Raw genomic sequence first — 6,083 nt, 5'->3', positions numbered from 1 at the left:
TTTCACCTGACCTGTTTACACATTTCACTACACCTATGGGAGTGTTCACACCCGATCCCCCTAGACCAAGCCTATTCAAATGGCGGCCCGCGGGCCAAATGCGGCCCAGAAGCAACCTGCGAGTGGCCCTGCCTGTGGTCCTGGCAGAAACACAGAGAAAACGCAAAAAATTAATTCATTAATTAATTTTAAAAAAAATTAAAAATTCCTACAGCGTAGTGTAGACTGTGAATGCAACACTCCTAGTAGCCTAGCAATATTTAACCCACAATGCACCGTGATGTAAACATGTTAAACAATCATCGTAATATATGATGCGACAACAGCATGTCTTTCTCACTCCAAAAGCACAAAATTGACAATGAAAACTGTCGGTTTAACCCTGCCTGGACTGACAAATACTTATTCATTTTACTGAGTTTAATAATCTTACAACCGGAGTTGTACCATGGTGAGGGTCCTGTACAGCCCAAGAGAGAGCTGCAGCATCTTCCCTTCGTGTTTGCTTCTTGGCGAAGAAGAAAAAGCCTTTCACAGATTCTGAAACAATGAAGTACTGCATGCTGGCCGTGGTGGATGCGGTGAAAAGTGAGGGTGACATCTGCTATTAAAAACGTACCCCTGTAGGACAGTTCAAATATTCGTAGAGTTGAAGTTCTGGCGTCAGACGAGTTTGAAATGCTGTTAGATGACCTGAAGAAAACTGATGTAATGTCTATAGCAGGAGATCACAGACAGAACTGATAATGCACAGTTGTGCGTATATGTCCGTTTTTTGGATGGGAAATTGCTCGGCTTGCTACCGTTAGAGGGACACACAGCTGGCGAAATGATGTTTGAGAAGATTTAAGCTCTTTTTGAGGAAAATGGTCTGGATATGAAGCGTGTCTGTATACTTGTGACGGATGGGGCTCCATCCATGGCAGGAAAAGTGAGTGGTCAGCGAAATATTTATTTTAATTTGAAAGGGAATTATCAAAATGTTTTTTGTTATTATTATTATTATTTCAAATGTGCAAAAAATTGTTTAGTTACAGCTCCCTTTTTTTTAAATGGACCTTTTGGTGTGCATTTGTGAGAGGTCACCAGATTTACAGGGGAAAAGGAATAAAAAAAAACTTGTTTTTCAGTACAGTTGTGTGGGTTTGAAATTGATCATGATCTGCTGCTTACTGGCTTCAAAAAAAATATCTGGCCCAGATAAATTCCTCGGTTTGAAAGTCTGGCCCAACTAACTTCGTAGTTGAATAGCCATGGTCTAGACCAACAAGCCTTTAAAATGAAGGAACAAAAGGCACAGAACAATAGAAACATTCAAAAACAACTGGGGAGACATAAAAATGACGGAACCAACACAATAACATTATAACAACCAAAAAGTGAAGTAAAGTTTCTACAAAAAACACAAAGGCTGCAGACAGACATAAAGAAGTAAAATAAGTACAAAAAACTGTGAAATAGCCATAGTAATAAACCTGGTAAATTATCATTTTATATCACTGGTTAAACAAGGACAAATAGTGTGCAACTGAACCATCAAATACCTGCAAGAGTTCCGTGGACTTGTAATTGTTGCTCTTGTCAAAGAGCTTAAAATAAAATGTAATGTTTTATGTCTGGGTAGATGTCTGTGCAGAGGAGAATGGTGGCTAAGCTTTCATCTCTGTTGGAAAACATCCCCCACCCCATGCAGGAAACTCTGACAGCACTGAGCAGCTCCTTCAATGGCAGCCTGCAGCACCCACCATGTGGGACGGAGAGATTTCGCACACTCTGCTGTCAGACTCCACAACAAAGACTTCACAGCTGACCAAACACAGACATCCACACATGTGCAATAACACTAAGTGTATTTTTTTCTGACAACATAGTATTTTATTCTATTGTATATATTATGTTATTTTTGTGTTATTCTATTCCATTGTTTTTCTTAGTTTTTGCTGCTGAAACTGCTGAAAAGAGCTAGATACCAGGGCTAGTGTTGGTCTAAATCCACTGTTTATTTATATAAGTGATATATTGACCCAAATCAACTCTATCAGGGCCAGCAAGGCGAGCACTGCTTGCCCATTAAAGGATTTTTTGACTGTTCCCTTATTCACAAGCAGTTTGTACAGTGGGAAGCACCATCCTTGGTTTGGTAGAGGTTTTACGCTTGATGCGCTGTTACAACTCCAAAAGTATTTGTATCTTCTCATCATAGAATTGGACTGTAAATATTTCACTTGTTAGGCAAACATCTAAACAATAGTATGATGTCAATTTTTTAAGATAAAATGCGATAAATTTAAACCAAAGGTAAGGCAAGCTTTTTCCCTGCAACTTAAACAGGGTTCTATCCCAAAAGCTTCTCTCATCAGGTGTTTACACCATATTTTAAATTACTGGCATTGCAGCTGGCCACTTTCTCTGGAAGCAAGCTTAACCCTGCTTGAAATCTGTCCTGCATGTTGATGTAATTGAAGTCTCTGTGTCAAAAGAATGGATTTAGAAAACTTAGAAGCCAGCAGCTCTTTATGGTTAGTTGCAAAATGTGGATAAACCTCTGGTCTTTGACATGAGCCTGATGGGAAACCAGAGTATAGACAAGTTGCTGCTGGCTGTGCAGTTACTCTCCATCGAGCACAGGCACCTGCAAGGTGACTATTGTAGGATATCTTGGACAGATTAGACATGCTGGGCTCAAATTTCTAAGAGTGCTGGTGAAATGGCCAGGGCTGGTACTGGTACTGGTCCTCTGATGGGAGGCTGTTGTTTGTCTTTTGTCCTTCATAATTTTCTGATATTTTCTGTTTATATATCTAACCTACAGTGCATTGTAATGTTGATAGATAAATGGGACTTCAATACAACCCCAGTGCCAAAACAGGTGGAATTTTGTGTACAATTCAAATAAAAACATACAAATTATCAAACCTTTATAGGAGTTTATACGATAGAGTTATAAAATAATATGATTATTAAATCCATATTTCATTTACAAAAGAACATTAAAAACATATTAGAGGTTTAAAAGAAAAATATTAGCTAATTTTGAATTTGATGGCAGCAACACAAAAAAGTCAGGAGAGAGGCAGCAAAATGTTCAAAACTACTAAGGAGAATCGCCTGAAGCAACATTTTGTAAATAACTAGGTTAACTGGGCAAAGGTTAATAACATTTATTGCAGCAGCTGGTCTCCTCAGTTCCCAGATGCTTACAGATTCTTGTTGAAATGTTTGGTTTTTGTTGTTAAGTGTGTGTAAGTGTTAAGTGTAGAAGTCTATGTGAAAGCAAAAGATATAGAGAAAACATCAGGGCTCAACCTGGCAGGATCTCAGATATCACAGACACATGATGATTCACTCACTGTAAATAAAACCAGTACCATGTTTAATCTTGGCCCTCGTGTCTGTTTGTTGCAGTTACAGATGTCATCCTAAGGGTGGAGTCATTGTTCTGTTGCTTTAACTTGCAACGGTGAGCAGCAGCAGCGCAGCAGCAGCAGCGCAGCAATGCAACAGAACATATTACTGGGGATATAATTTTTTTCATACAAATATGTAAAGAGATTTGTCTTTATGACCTAACAAAGGCAACAAATAAAACACAGTTTTCTTGTTGAGAGTCATCTGGTAGAAGTACACAGTACATCACAATTGAGCTGCTGCTTAACCTCCCAGCTCCCTCTTTCATAGTGTCCAGCTCCGTCGCCTCAACCACACAGAATATTTCCTGTAGTAACAACGTGTCTGAAGCTACTACTTCCTGCTGTGTGCTACATCAGAGAGAGACAAGAGTGGAAAACATTCTGACCTGATTCTCCTTCTACCCACAGCTCATTTGTAAAAGCATGAAATTCATTTCTGAATAAAGCTTTGAATCAAACCGAGGAGTCCTCCTCTCACTGTTCCTGTGTGGTCAGTTTAACTTTTTCAGAGACAAACAGAGAAGTTTGACTCTTTCTTTTCCTCCTCACGCTAAACCTGCCTCCTCTTCTGTGTTTGTGTATATGTTGCATGAATGCTCACTTGATGACTTCAATTCAATTTTATTTATATAGCGCCAAATCACAACAACAGTCGCCTCAAGGCGCTTTATATTGTAAGGTAGACCCTACAATAGCTGATGGGGGTCTACCTTACACCTACAACAACTTCACAAGAAAAACTAGTATGTCTTTTGTTTCTCTGAAACTTTTACTTCTTTATAACAATCAACTCCTCTGAGTCTTTTTTCATTCATTTACCTACTTTTGGTTTCTGAGCTGAAGTAGCCTAATAGTGCTTAGTGTATAGTTATTATCTCCAAAGAGTAACTAAACTGTTTTATTAAGAACTCAATTAATTGGACTTTAACCGTTTGTCACTCCAATGCCACTTCCTCATGCTTCTAAATCTGGCTGCTCCTCTGAAGCAGTGGAGTCAAGCATAAGGCCCAGAGACCAGGATCGACCAGCAAGACTCTAAACTGGCCCACTGGAAATGTGTAGGGGGGCACAGATTGTGGATTTTGAACTGTATTTTTAACTATAACTGCATTGGATTTATGATATATGGATTTCCTGTTTAACCTGTTATGTTGGCTCTACTGGACTGAATGAACATCATGTTTTACTCAGGAAAACTTGTGAGTGATACCATAAACTCACCAGGAAGGTGGTCACTGTTTTACTCCTGCCGGTTATTGCCTGGATCATGAAGACTTTCACTAGAAAGAGGACTGGGATCCAGTGGACACTTTGACTTTGCTGATTATCTTACATTCCAGGGAATTAACATCAACAGGCCAAGAACCTGGAGGGTGAACCTCTAGAACAAGCAGAGTCCTTCACGTACATTGGCAGTGTGATAGATAAGCACATTTAACCAGATACAGATGTGATTATCAGGCCCAGATGAGGAAAACATCTGCCGACACACCAAACTGCATCAACACTTCTGACATGGAGACCTACAAAACCTGCCATGGACAAACTGAACATGGCAGTGCCTGAGCCAAACCCTTCCACCCCAAAACCTCAGCAACAGAGCAGGTAGCACAATGGAAGAAAATAGTCTGAGATGAAGGTGGGATGACTTTGGTACTCCCTAACAAAGCCAAAAACACTAGAGACTCCCTCACTGGGAACCCATGAAGAAAGAGAAAGCAGGGACAACCATGAAACACTTTCCATCCAGTCAAGACCTTGTTCCAGACATCAAAGTGACAGAAGTGGGATCAAGACAGGTAGTAAATAAAACACAGACCGAGCTGGTGGGCAGGTGTAGATAGACCTTGTTCCATGAAGGGAAAAGGGGCTAGACTAACCTGAAGTGTTTTCTCATTCCTGACGCATAACATACCGACGATTTGTCATGTCCCGAGGCGGCCCATGGGAACGCGAAAGGTAACCTTCTGCATCCCTATGATGTGTTCCAGATTGGGGATGAAATCCAATAGTATGATGCTCCCGACGCTAAGACATGTTCCAGCCATGTATTCCAGCCCCAAACCTAGCCTTAACGATAACCTTATCCCTAACCTTAACCACAACATCGTGTTAGAAAGTGTTTCCAAAGCGATTCATGGTGAGAAAGTAAGATGAATGTACACGTGTAGATTCAGTCTTCTCATGTTTATTCCTGTTTCCGCACGTGTAACATAGGAACGTGTTGGGTGGCCGAAAGCGTAACATACTGACGATTTGTCACATAGTGTAGCATGTTATGCTTTTGGAGTGAGAACGTGTTGAATTTTTCATATACTTCTATACATCTTATCAATATAAGAAATGCAAGACCTGACCCTCCTGCTGTTAGTGAACCTCCAGCTCCCCCGTCCCTTCGTATGTATAATGTGTTTTTTTAATGTTTCCCATGAGGTCTGTTAGACTTGTGATATCTCGCATACAGCTTCACTTTAAGACATAAGTGTGTGTGCTAACAGCATCTTATTAATGTGGTTCGGTTAATTTACTGTAGACTAACTGACATTTCAGTAAGGGGATGTGTGAGTGTAATGCTGATCCTGTAGGTGTGTTAATCTGACGATTACAGCATCCAATCTTATCAACACAATAAAAACGCACGCACTCATGTGTTGTTCCTCTTGTAGGTGTGGA

Source organism: Aulonocara sp. 'chitande type north' Nkhata Bay, linkage group LG3 (assembly GCF_057382095.1).
Source record: "Aulonocara sp. 'chitande type north' Nkhata Bay isolate Kocher_YH1m ecotype deep benthic linkage group LG3, A_spYH_male_GT1.1, whole genome shotgun sequence".
In the NCBI taxonomy this organism is placed as follows: domain Eukaryota; kingdom Metazoa; phylum Chordata; class Actinopteri; order Cichliformes; family Cichlidae; genus Aulonocara; species Aulonocara sp. 'chitande type north' Nkhata Bay.
Note: the sequence above shows the minus strand (reverse complement) of the source record.